The 14,347-nt window shown below is 43.4% G+C and overlaps 1 protein-coding gene across 5 annotated transcripts in view; it reads right to left on the bottom strand.

Moving 5' to 3' along the window:
- The window catches only part of zfyve28 (zinc finger, FYVE domain containing 28), a 214,885-nt gene that overhangs the window by 84,437 nt on the left and 116,101 nt on the right, over nucleotides 1-14,347 (bottom strand). The window lies entirely within an intron of this gene.

Below are 14,347 nucleotides of genomic sequence, written 5' to 3'. Positions count from 1 at the left end.
TTATCCAAACAGTGTTAACCAGTTCAAGACTGAAGTGGTGCCTTCTAGTTGCACCAGATGGATGGGGTGTGTATTTTAAAATTACTTATGGCACAGTACACAGTTTCATGTTTTTGATCATTTTTTTCTGGCCTCCCCTTTCAAATGAGATTTCTTTTAATGCTATGGAAGTGTTCTGCCTTCCCTCCGCCCGCTGCCCCTTTCCACTCTTGGTCGTGTATCTAACCCGGCACTTCAAGTTTCAGCAAACTGTTTAAATTACTCAGTCGCCTCTCAGAAGGTGGAAATGACATTCACTTAAGATGGGAATCAATCATTTTGTTACACAGCATCAACTCACTGAAAAGTATCTCAAATCTTCTACCTGCAAAAAAAATGAGTTGCCAGAATTTTAAAAAGCAGTCAATGTGAAGAAAAACACCCAAGTTCAGCTTTCTCTTCATTTGTTTTCACAAAAAGTATATAGTATAGAACAAGTATATATTAATGGATAAACATTTCCTCCCCCAAACATGGTTTTCCAGCAACAAATAATTGTCTTGCTTGATTCCATTGCTTCAGGACTTGCTGGCAGAATCTTAGAAAATGCCTTTCTGGGACTCGGTAAGAAGTCTTACAACACCAGGTTAAAGTCCAACAGGTTTGTTTCAAACACTAGCTTTCGGAGCACTGCTCCTTCCCTCCGAAAGCTAGTGTTTGAAACAAACATGTTGGACTTTAACCTGGTGTTGTAAGACTTCTTACTGTGCTCACCCCAGTCCAACGCCGGCATCTCTACATTCTGGGACTCCACAGACATCAGAGGTCCCGGGATAGGAATATTGCAAATATCTTCTGAATGTTATTGACATCCGGCCAGCATGAATCTGCCTTCTCCTCCCTCTCAGGCAGTGCTCAACCAGTCAGCGTAAAAAGAGTTTTCCTCATATTTCCTTTTGCTTTCAAAAGGGAACTGAATAGTTATCTGAAAGGATTTGCAGGGCAATGGAGAAAGGCAGGAGAGTGGATCTAGCTGAATAGCTCTTGCAAAGAGCTGGCACAGATGATGGGCCAAATAGCCTCCTCGTGATTTATAACCATTCTAATGATTCTCTATAGCATAGATAGTTGACTGCTTAAGCATCAAAACTCCCAACATCTGACTGTCACCGATAGTTTCCTCAAATGAACAAAGGGACCTTTTTGCACAATCTGTTGCTTCTAACCCATGAATAATCAGGACAATAATGTGAACTCAAGTTCACTTATTGCAAAACGTAAGCAGATGACGACTAGTCATTTTCTCGTCCCTATTAAAGGCAGCATTCCCTCAACCCATATCACCAAAACAGACCATTCATCTAATTTGCAATTATTGCAATCTTGCTTGGTGAACTTAACAGGATCTTTACAGTGCAGGAGGTCACTTGGCCCATCAAGTCTGCACTGGCTCTTCAAAAGATCATCCTACTTAATCCCACTCCCCTGCCTTGTCCCCGTGACCATGCAAATTAGCAATCCAATTCTCTTTTGAATGGCTTGATTGGACCTGCCTCCACCAACCTCTCAGGAAGATCGTTTCAGACTCCAACCACCTCTCATCACTACTACTCTTTTTGCCCATTATTTTGGATGTGCCTTCTCGTTCTTGGTGTACTCTTGGAAGGGAATAGTTTCTCACTATTTACCCTGTCCATACCCCTCAGGATTTTGAATACCCCTAATCAAGTCTCCTCTCGGCCTTCTATCCTCCTAGGAAAACAGACTGAACCTCGCCAGTCTATTCTCACAGCTCCAGTTCTTTATCCCTGGAATCATTCTTGTGTAGCTCCTCTGTACTCCCTCCAATGCCTTTGTGTCCTTTCTCAAGTATGGTGCTCAGAACAGTCCGGTGAGGCCTAACAAGTGTCTTAAACAAGTTCAACATGACCTCCTTATTCAATGCCCCTATTAATAAAACCTAGGAGGTCATATGCTTTATTAACTGCTCTCTCAATGTGCCCCACCGCCTCAATGACTTGTACGTCTCTTTGTTCCTGCACTTCCTTGAGAGTTTCTCCCCTTACTTTATACTCTCTCTCAACCTTCTTCCAAAATGAATCACCTCATGCTTCTCTGCACTGAATTTTATCTGCCATTGGTCTATCCAATCCATCCACCCTTTTGAAGTTCAAACTATCCTCTATCAGTCATCCGCAAATTTTGAAATCAAATTTTGAAATCATTAATCTATGTCAGGAAGAGCAAGGGTCCCAACACTGACCTAAAAGCAAATTACTGCAGATGCTAGAAGCTGAAACAAGAGAAAACACTGGACAATCTCCACCTAACGCTGCCCCCCCCCCCCCCCCCTTACCCAGCTCCAATGCTCCACGTCTTCCCACAACAGTATAAATCTGACCCTATTTCCAGCTCTCTCCAGCTTTGACAAAGAGTCATCCAGACTCAAAACGTTCGCTCCCTTCTCTCTCTCCACAGATGTCCAGTATTTTCTGTTTTGTTTTAGAATCCAGCGTCCTCAATTTGCTTTTGGTTGACTGTTTACTGGGTGGCTGAGGAATCCGTGGGATCCGTCTTTGTTGTGTATTTTGTATTTAATGTGTCGTGTGGGCGTTAGACCAGTTTACATGTTTTTGTTTTCAATTTAAAGTACTTAATTCATTTTTTCCCCAATCTTTTTATCTATCCTTGTATAATAAAGTTGATTTTGTTTGTTCAAAAACCCATGGGATCTTGCTCCTCCTCTTGAAAATGTCTCTCAAACCTCATCTACTTTAAACAAAAGGTTATTGGTCCGTAACCAATTTGTACCTAAAACTTATCAAGCTGTAATAAAAATGGTTTACTTATCCAAATATTGTATTTCCAGATTTCCCATCGAAGTTGACTTTTCGACCAAATAATTATCCCTGCTCTGGATTACTCCTTTTCCAAAGCCAGCCTCAGCATACTGCTGCAGAAAACGATCTTGAACATACTTCAGGAGCTCTCGGCCTTCTTGTCCCTTTGCACTATTCCTATCCCAGTCTATATTTGGATAATTGAAGTTCCCCATTATAATTATTCTACAACAGTCTTGAGAAAAGATATATCTCATGGAATAAAAGGGATAGTAGCAATGTGAATGCAAAGTTGACAAACTGATAGGAAGCAGAGAGTAGAGGTCAATGAATTGTCAGGCTGGAGGAAGGCTTGGACCAGTGTTCCCAGGGTTGGTATTGGGACCCTCGCTTTTCCTGATCATTAGCGCACCGAGCTCTAGATTATTGCAGGGCACAATTTTAAAGTTTGCAGACGACACAAAAGTTGGAAGTATTAAAAACCATAAAGAGGACAGTGTAGAACTGGAAAAGGATATAGACAAGTTGGTGGAGTGGGCAGATAGGAGGTAGATGACGTTCAATGTGGAGAAGTGTGAGATCATACATTTTGATAGGAAGAGCATGGGGAAACAATATAAAATAACATGTAAAGTTCTTAAAGGGGTGCAGGAGCAGAGGGACCTGGTGTGTATGTGCAAATATCATTGAAGGTCGAAGGACAGGTGGAGAGCAGTTAATCAAGCAGATAGTATTCTGGGCTTTATTAACAGGGTACAGAGCAAGGAAGTTATGCTGAACTTATACAAGACTCAAGTTAGACTTCAGCTGTACAGTTCTGGGCAGTACATTATAGGAAGGATATGAACGCATTGGAGACAGCACAGAAGTGTACAAGAAAGGTTTCAGGGATGAGAAACTTCAATTATGAAGACAGGTTGGAAAGATTGGGATGGTCATCCTTCCTTGGAGAGGAAATTTGATAGATATGTTCAAAATGATTAAGGGGCTGGACATCGCAGAGAGGGAGACATTGTTCCCACTCATAAGAGGATCGGAACAAGAGATTTGAAGTCATTTGCAAAAGCAAATGTGATATGAGAAATACCTTTTTCCAGTGAGTGGCTCGGGTCTGGAATTCTCTGCCTTAAGTGTGGTGGAAGCAGTTCAATCGAGGCAGTCAAGCAGGCATTAGATGATTATCTGAATAGAAACAATTCACTGGGATACGGGGAAAAGGTAGAGGAATGGCACCATGTCATGATTCACGTTTGGAGAGCCAGTACAGACACTGAGCCAAATGGCCTCCTTCTGCACCGTAACAATTTGGTGATAATTCTTGCATCTCTCTGCAATCTCTCTCCATCCCTTTCCATTAGGTGGTGGTCTATATACTCGACCAAGCTTTCACCTAACAGCAAGTCTTGCGGAACTTGTGGGAGGAAACCCACACACAAAGAGGGAAAACGTGCAGACTCCACACAGACAGTGACCCAAGCCGTGAATCGAACCTGGGACCCTGGAGCAGTGAAGCAACAGTGCTACCCACTGTGCTACCGTGCTGCTTCCCATGCATTTGCCCTTATGATGGAAGAAAGGCCATTGATGAAGCAGCTGAATAATTGCACCTCAAATACTCTCCTGGGATACTCCTGCGCTAGGAGATGATTGGCCTCCAGTAACCACAGCCATCTTCCTTTGTGCTAGGCATTACTCTAACCAGTGGAAATTCTCACTGACCAGAATTTTGCGAGGGAACATGATGCCACATGTCAAAGACTGACGATGTCACGGGCGGTCACTCTCACTCCTGTCCATATTTGGACAAAGGTGGCAATGGAGGTCAGGAATTGAGTGGCCCTGTTGGAATCCAAACTGAGCATCAATGAGGTTATTGCTCTTTAAGTCCCACTTGATATCACTGACAACGACACCATTACGTTGCAGATGATCAAGAGTAGACTGATGTGACAATAATTCGCAGGATTGAATTTGTCCTGACAGAATATACCGTGGCAATTTTCCACATCCATCTTCATCTTTGCTTAAAAAGGTAATATCGTGCAATGGTTACCATTCCTTCACTGTCACTGGGTGAAAATTCTGGTCCCTCCCCAACATTGTGGGGTTTACCTACACCACATGGACTGCAGCAGTTCAAGGAAAGCAGTTCACCACCAGCCTCTCAAGGGCCAATAGAGATGGATAATAAATGCTGGCCGAGCCAGCAACACCCACATCCCATAAATTAATAGAACACCTGGAATATTGTGTGCAGTTTTGGGTCTCCATATCTGAGGAAGGATGTTCTTGTTCTAGAGGGAGTGCAGCGAAGGTTTACCAGACTGATTCCTGGGATGGCGGGACTGACGTATGAGGAGAGATTGAGTCAGTTAGGATTATATTCACTGGAATTCAGAAGAATGAGGGGGGATCTCCGAGAAACCTATAAAATTCAAAAAGAACCAGACAGGGTTGATACAAGAAGGATGCTCCCGACAGTGGGGGTGTCCAAACCAGGGGTCACAGCGTGAGGATACAGGTAGACCGTTTAGAATAGAGATTGGGAGAACTTTCTTCAACCAGAGAGTGGGGAGCTTGTGGAATTCGTTACAATGTCTGTTTTCAAGAAGCAGATAGATATAGCACTTGGGGCGAAAGCGGAGTTGAGTGATCAGCCATGATCATAATGAATGGTGGAGCAGGATTGAAGGGCTGAATGACCTCCTCTTCTCCTATTTTCCATGCTTCTATGTCTACGTCTCTAAAAGAAAGGAAATGATCAGAACTCAGGGGTTGAAAAAAAAAAAGGGACTACAAAGATGCAGACTCACTCCAAAACATACAAATTTTAAAATAAGCAAGTTTCATTGAGCAGGAATTAGGTTCCACCATTCAAAATAGCGAGGAACCGCTGAGACTAGGAGTCAGCACTTGGCATTCTATTTCATGCAAGAGTGAATTCTAAAAATAATCCATTTTGACATCAAGACAGTGTACAGATGGAAGCGTGTTTGCGTGTAATCAGTCAAAGTGACAAAGTGGAGAAAGAAAGCAATATACCCAAGGAGAACGTGCAATGTCCCACAAATACATAAGTATTAGATATGCAAACTGTTCTAAATTGCTTCTATGGTGTAGGGTAACAGAAAATAAAATTATAATCAGCTTCCCATTAGAATGCCAAACATAACTCCGTACACAACCAAATAATTATTGGCGAGAAGATAATTCTCCAATGGCTTTGTTCATTGACTCAAATGGTTACAGGTGAAGATATATCTTCATTAAATATGAAGTTAGAACACCCCCTTGTGAAAAGGTGACCATAATCTAATTGGATTCACATAAACTAGAAGAAAACAAATTATGGGAGTACAAGACAGACATTAGTTTGGTGGAAATTCAGAGCCAAGAGCAGATCAATGGTTTGAAAAATATCTGACCAACAGACAGGAAATGAGAGGTCTAGACATTTCCAGGAATAAAAGGCATTAATGGATAGAAAATAATTGAGAAAAATGGGGCTTACGAGAGACAAGGTCTCGAATCAGTATATAATAAAACTTAGAATTATGAATGGTACTAGTTCAGGGGTGGGCAAACTTTTCCGTGCAAGGGCCACATTCAGAAATTCACAATTCACAAAGGGCCGCATAGTATATTAAGTAAAATAATTACTTCACCCGGTTATGATTCTGGGCGCCACATATGGAACATAGAACAGTACAACACAGAACAGGCCCTTCGTCCCTCGACGTTGTGCCGAGCAATGATCACCCTACTCAAGTCAACATATCCACCCTATACCAGTAAGTAACCCAACAGCCCCCCCCCCCCATTAACCTTAAAAAAAAAAAATTTTTTTTTTTAAATTCTTTTTTTTTTTTTTTTAATTTTTTTTTTTTTTAATGACTTGGTGGGCCGCAGAAATACCTTAGGCGGGCCGCATGCGGCCCGCGGGCCGTAGTTTGCCCACCCCTGTACTAGTTCATCGCTCACATTAGAACAGTCAAGGCCACAGACAATCTTCAAGCCAACCAGGCTGAAGGACCAGTGTGAGGAAAATTAAGAGTTTGAAAATGTTTTTGCAATATCATTGCCATAAACGAGGAAACATGTTGGTGTGTGCGGGAGTATGGGTGTGACTGGTTTAATTAAACTGGTGACAGACTGCAACGGTCAAAATATCAAAAAAGGTGTGAAGGCAAGTGGTTGAAATGGTAATGAACAGGGGAACAGGAAATCAGTTTGACCAGGAATTTACATTAGGCAGACAAGAGAAGTGATTTTAAAGTTGACTGTTGGATTTCATAGGAAACATACAATTCGGAGATCACAAATGTGTGAGGCAAAATAGTAACTTTTCATTTATAAATACAGTAACCATAAAGTTAAAAAAGGTTGGTCAATTCCGGGAAGAACTAAATTAGAACTCAATTTACTCGTGTTTCACCCAATGTCTACATGTTTATATTGTGTATTTATCAGAGCTCCTATGTTTTTCATGTATGGACCGATCTGCCTGGAATGTACACAGAATAATACTTTTCATTGTATATCGATACACATGACAATAAATCGAAATCTAAAATTGAAAAGCAAAACCTCAAACGATAATAATTTTTAAAAAATTATTTTAAGTGATGTGGGCGTCACTGGCTAGGCCAGTATTTATCTATCCTGATGCTTTTCAAAATTTCCAGCACATCCTCCTTCTTAATATCAACTTGTTCGAGTCTATTAACCTGGTTCACACTGTTCTCATGGGCAACAAGGTCCCTCTCTCTCTCGTGAATACTGAAGCAAAGTATTCATTTAGGGCCTCCCCCATCTCCTCAGACTCTGGGCACAAGTTCCGTCCATTATCCCTGATCGGCCCTACTCTCACTCTGATCATCCTCTTATTTCTCATACAAGTGTAGAACGCCTTGGAATTTTCCCTAATCCTTCACGCCAGGGCTTTTTCATGCCCTGTTCTAGCTCTCCTCAGTCCATTTTTGAGTTCCTTCCTAGCTACCTTGTAACCCTAGAGCCATGCCAGATCCTTGCTTCCTCAACCTTATGTAAGCTTCCTTCTTCCTCTTGACTAGAAGCTCCATTTCTCGTCATCCAAAACTCCTTCACCTTACCATTCCTTCCTCGTCTCAGTGGGCCAAAACTATTCAGCACTCACAACAAGTGCTCCTTAAACAACCCCCACATTACTGTTGTGCATTTCCCCAAAAACAATTGTTCCCACTTTATGCTCCTCAGCTCCTGTCTAATAGCAGTACAATTTCCCCTCCCCCAATTAAATACCTTCCCATACTGTGTGTTCCTATCCCTCTCCATGACTATGGTAAAGGTCAAGGAGTTGTGGTCACTGTCACCGAAATGCTCTCCCACTGAGACATCGGACACCTGGCCTGGTTCGTTGCTGAGCACCAAGTCCAATATGGCCTCCCTCCTAGTCGGCCCATCTACATATTGAGTCAGGAATACTTCCTGTACACACCTGACAAAATCTGCTCCATCCAACCCATTTGCACTAAGGAGGTTCCAGTCAATATTAGGGAAGTTGAAGTCACCCCCAGAAGGTTAACACAAAGTTAGACCACATGGGTTAGGGGTAATTTATTAGCTTGGATAGAAGACTGGCTGACGGACAAAGGCAGAGTTGGGACAAATGAGTCTTTTTCTGGATAGCAAGCTGTAGCTAGTGGGCTCCCACAATGTTCGGTCCTTGGGCCCCAACTAATTATAATCTATATTAATGTCTTGGATACAAGAATAGACAGTCGATGACACTAAAGTAGGTAGGACAGTAAGTTGCAATGAGGAAATAAGAACCTTACAAATGGATGTAGATAGGTTGGGAGAGTGAGCCAAAAAGTTTCAGATATAGTTTAATGTGGATAAGTGTGAGGTCATCCATTTTGGTCGGAAAAATGGAAAGGCAACTTATCTAAATGGGGAGAGACTTCGTAGTGCTCCGATGCAGAGGGATCTGGGTGTCCTCGTGCATGAGTCACAGAAAACTAGCATGCAGATACAGCAGGTAATAAAGAAAGTGAATGGAATGTTGCCATTTATAGCTCAAGGAATAGAGTATAATGGTAAGGAAGTGTTGCAACTATACAAGGCATTGATGAGACCGCACCTGGAGTATTGTGTAGTTTTGGACCCCTTATTTGAGGAAAGATGTTGTGGGATCGGAGGCAGTTTAGAGGAGGTTCACTAGATTGATTCCAGAGTTGAGGGGTTTGTCGTACGAGGAAAGATTGAGCAGTTTAGGTCTATACACTCTAGAGTTTAGATGTATGAGGGGAGATCAAATTGAGGTACAGAAGATGATAAACGGTACGGATAAAGTAAACGTGGAGCGGATGCTTTCTCTTGTGGGGCATTCTAGAGTGAGAGAGGTCATAATCTCAGGATAAGGGGAGCAAATTTAAAACCGAGATGAGGATAAACTACTTCGTCCAAAGGGTTGTGAATCTGTGGAATTCACTACCCCAGAGTGCAGTGGATGCCAAAACAGAGATTAATTTTGAGGAGTTAGACATATTTTTAATTAGTAATGGGTTGAAGAGAACAGGAAGGACGGTGGAGTTCAGAGACATGATGAGATTAGCCATGATCACATTGGACAGTAGAGCAGGCTGGAGAGGCTAAATTGCCTACTCCTGCTCCTCGTTCTTATGTTCGAAGATGGAACTATTCTATCTAAAGATCAAAGAACAATACAGCACAGAAACAGTCCCTTCAACCCTCCAAGCCTGTACTGGTCATGATTCCGCCATCCAGTTCTTGGTCTATAGCCCTGTAGGTAACAGCACATCGAGCATACATCTTGTGTTCTTGATCAATAAGGGGATCAGGGGTTATGGGGAGGAGAATTAGGACGAGGAACATATCAGTCATGATCAAATGGTGAAGCCATCTCAATGGGTCGAATGGTCTAATTGTGCTCCTATATCTTATGGTGATTGCATCAATGGTACACATGGCTATAACTGTTAGCCGGCGGTGGAGGGATTGAATATTTGTAGAAGAGGTAGCAATCAAGTGGGCTGCTTTGCCCTGGATGGTGTCAAACATTAAGTTTTTAAAAAATGATTATTTCATGGCTCTGAATCAAGGTCCTTGACCAGGGACGTTAGCTAGGTTTCTCTCACCTTAGTTGCTGCCAGACCCGCTGAGCATTTCCAGCATTTAATCTTTTTATTTTGGCTACATCATCACGTTTTATTCCCAAATGATTGTGAGATATTTTTAAACTGAGTTTAGCCTGCCATATGGAGATTCGAATTCAAATTCTCTGGATTATTAGTTTGTGGGTGATTGGTCGAGTCACATAACAACTATGCAAACACGTGCAAGATAAACAAAAGTTCAACTTTCAATTTGACACAAAAGTTGGTAACACCATCGTGGCAACTTAACCACAAAAAGGTAGAAAATAACCAAGATTAAAATATAGCATGGACTCAAAAACAGGAGCAGCTAAACTGTGTGTGGAGTTTGCACATTCTCCCCTTGCCTGCTTGGGTCTCACCCCCACAACCCAAAGATGCTTCACAGCTCCAGGGTCCCAGGTTCGATTCCCGGCTTGGGTCGCTGTCTGTGCGGAGTCTGCACGTTCTCCCAGTGTCTGTGGGTTTCCTCCGGGTGCTCCGGTTTCCTCCCACGTCCTGAAAGGCATGCTGTTTGGTGAATTGGACATTCTGAATTCTCCCTTTGTGTTACCGAACAGGCGCCGGTGTGTGGCGACTAGGGGATTTTCACAATAACTTAATTGCAGTGTTACTTGTGAAAATAAAGATTATCATTATGTTCAGGGTAGGTGGATTGGCCACGCTAAATTGTCCTTTAATTGGGAAAACAAGAATAGGTTACTCTAAATTTAACAAAAAAAAAGGAGGCAGTTAAATATGAATATACACAGGTAACAACAACTAATTATATCACAGCACTTGCTGATGACCTCAGCAATGGATTTAAACAAGATGATGCACAATAATAACACTAACAACTATATTATACCTATGAACACAAGTATGGCTGAGTCACCATCTCAACTCGTGCTCATCGCCTTGCCATGTTACAAAAAAAATGTCCTCTATATCAGGCTGTGAAATGAAGACAGTTCGACAAAAACATGATCTTGAAGTTACACTGCAGATCGAAAACAAAATCACGAGGCGCTTACGCAATGAGGTTTAAATCTAAACTAGCATTAACATTCTCATATTACAATGGCAATTTTGATGGGCAGGAATTTTATTCTTGTCGCAGGTTCAGTATCTAAAATTTACTTTAATTACAGAGTTAAATTCTGTAATGTGGTAACATTTGTTGAGCTTCTAAATCTCCCCACCCGTAGACTAGCTACTATTACATGCGCCTAGCAACACACCCTTTACTCAGAAGGGTAGTTGCAAGGCAGGGGGGTGAAATCAGGATACTGAACTTGATGATCAGCCATGATCATAATGAATGGCAGAGCAGGCTTCAAGGGCTATAATTTTCTATGTTTCCTCTTTCATGGGATGTGGATGTCACTGGCAAGGCCAGCATTTATTGCCCATACCTACCTGCACGTTCTCAGTGTCTGGGTGCATTCCCTCCAGGTGCTCCGGTTTCCTCCCAGAAGTCCCAAACGACGTGCTTGTTAGGTGAATTGCACATTCTGAATTCTCCGTGTACCCGAATAGGCGCCGGAATGTGGCGACTAAGTGATTTTTACAGTAACTTCATCGCAGTGTAATTTAAGCCTAGTTTATGGCACTAATAAAGATTATTATAATAATTGGAAGTTAGTGGTGAGCTGCCTTCTTTAACTGCTGCAGTCCATGTGGTGTAGGTACACCTACTGTGCTGTTAGAGAGTTCCAGGATTTTGGCCCAGTACAGTGAAGGAACAGCTTATATTCTTAGCAATTTTTTTTTCCTCTTATAGAATCCCTACAGTACAGGAGGCCAGTCTGCACCGACCATCTAAAAAAGCACCCTGCCCAAGTCCAGACCCCTACCCAATCCCCATAACCCCCAGCCAACCTTTTGGACACTAAGGGGTAATTTTGTACGGCCAATCCACCCAACAGGTACACCTTTGGACTGTGGGAGGAAATCAGAGCACCCGGAAGAAACCCACGCAAACATGGGGAGAATGTGCAAACTTCAAACAGTCACCCAAAGCTGGAAGTGAACCCGGGTCCCTGGTGCTGGGAGGCAACAGTGCTAACCACTGTGCCACCCATATTTCCAAGTCAGGATGGTGTGTGGCTTGGAGAGGAACCTGATGATGGCAGGGTTCCCATGTCATAGAGTCATAGAATCCCTACAGTGCAGAACGAGGTCATTCAGTCCATCACGTCTGCAAGGACCCTTCGAAAGAGCACCGTACCTGGGTTCAAACCCCCCCAGTCCCCTTACCTAACCTTAAGGAGCAATTTATCATGGCCAATCCACCTAACCTGCAGAGTTTTGGACTGTGGGAGGGAACCGGGGCACCCGGAGGAAACCCACGCAGACACAGAGAACGTGCAAACTCCATACAGTCCCCAAGGACGGAATTGAACCCAGGTCCCTCGTGCTGTGAGGCAGCAGTGCTAACCACTACGCCACCCCAATGTACGTGGTCCCCTTGTCCTTCTAAGTGCCAAGAGATCACATGAGCCTTGGTGACTTGCTGCAGTGGATCTTGTAGATGGCACACACTACTGGTACTGTGCGGTGGTGGAGCAAGTGGATATTTGTGGATGAGGTGCCAACCAAGCAGCAGCTTTGTCCTGGATTTTGTCGAGCTTCTTGAGTGTTATTGAAGCTGCATTTACCCAGGCAATTGGAGAGTATTCTATCACAGTCCTAACTTGTGCATTGTGGGCAGGCTTTGAGGAGTCAGGAGGGGAGTTACTCTCTGCAGGATTCCCAGCCTCTGACCTGCTCTTGTAGCCACAGTATCCCATTCAGTTTCTGGTCAATGGTAGGTAATGCCTTTGAATGTCAACGGGAGTTAGTTGGATTCTCCTTTGTTAAATTGGGCAGCATGGTAGCATGGTGGTTAGCATAAATGCTTCACAGCTCCAGGGTCCCAGGTTCGATTCCCGGCTGGGTCACTGTCTGTGCGGAGTCTGCACGTCCTCCCCGTGTGTGCGTGGGTTTCCTCCGGTTTCCTCCCACAGTCCAAAGATGTGCGGGTTAGGTGGATTGGCCATGCTAAATTGCCCGTAGTGTCCTAAAAAGTAAGGTTAAGGGGGGGTTGTTGGGTTACGGGTATAGGGTGGATACGTGGGTTTGAGTAGGGTGATCATGGCTCGGCACAACATCGAGGGCCGAAGGGCCTGTTCTGTGCTGTACTGTTCTATGTTCTAAATATGGTCATTGCCTGGGAGTTGTGTGGCGTTAAATTTACTTATCACTTCTCAGCCCAAGCCTTAAATGTTAACCAGATCTTGCAAAAATTGTTGGGGAATTTAAACATGCAAAACGATTGGGTTCCTGGAATGGGTCGCAGCTTAGAATTGTACTGCGTCTGTGTTAGTTTTTTTAATTCATTCCTGTGTTGCTACAAAGAGCAGCATTTTTGGGCCATCCCGAATTGTTCATGAGGTGACAATGAACAGTTTTCCTAACTGCAGCACTCCATCTCATGTTGGTGCACCCAAGATGCTACAAATAAGCAAGTTCCAGATTTTTACCCAGTGACATTGAATAAACTGTGATATAATTCCAAGTCAGGATGCATGTGGCTTGGGTGAGAATTTGCAGATAGTGTTCCCATGCGCCTTGCCCTTCTAGATAGTAAATACAGATTGTGGGTCTAAAAAGGTGTTGCCAAAGGAACCTTGGTGAGTTGTTGCAGTGCATATTGATCTATTACATACTACTGCCTCTGTGGCGGTGGGAGTGAATGCCTTAGGTGGTGGATAAGGTGCTGAAAAAGCAGGCAGTTTTGACCTCGATGATCAAGATTCTTCAGTGTTGTTGGAACTGCACTCATCCAACCAAGTGGAACATATTCTAACCAACTCCTTCTGGAATCACTAATGAGTACGATTGCCCACCACTGATCATGGGTTCGGTGGGTCCTTGTGTGGCAGATTAACCCCATCCTGAAGCTACATCTTCGACTGCACATTTGGCCTGTATTCTGGGAGGTGGGATTGGTCCCTGGCCTCTAGATAGCTGGTATTTCTTTCTCAGGCTCCTTTTCTGGATTTTCTTTCATCATTGTGTGCTTGTTAAGAATTGTCCTTTCAATCAAAAGGTTACTCCAAATAGGTCTCTTCTGAGCAAGGGTCACCCATGTCCATGTTGCATTTCTTGAGGCAAGCCTTCAGGGTGTCTTTGAAGCACTACCTTTGTCCTGCTCTTGTGCAGGCGCCTTTCTTGAGCTAGGGTATGAAGGTTTGCTTTGGCAGTCGGGACTCTGGCATCCTAAGTACGTGGCTGGCCCAGCGATGTTGGTTTCGGATGATCATGGCCTCAATGCTAGTGCTCTGGGCTCCTTCAAGGATACTGATGTCAGCACGTCATTCCTCCCAGTTGATACGGAGAGCACGT

This window comes from Scyliorhinus canicula, chromosome 8 (genome assembly GCF_902713615.1).
Source record: "Scyliorhinus canicula chromosome 8, sScyCan1.1, whole genome shotgun sequence".
Lineage (NCBI taxonomy): Eukaryota > Metazoa > Chordata > Chondrichthyes > Carcharhiniformes > Scyliorhinidae > Scyliorhinus > Scyliorhinus canicula.
The sequence above is the reverse complement of the archived record's forward strand: the minus strand, read 5'-3'. Positions and strand labels throughout refer to the sequence as shown.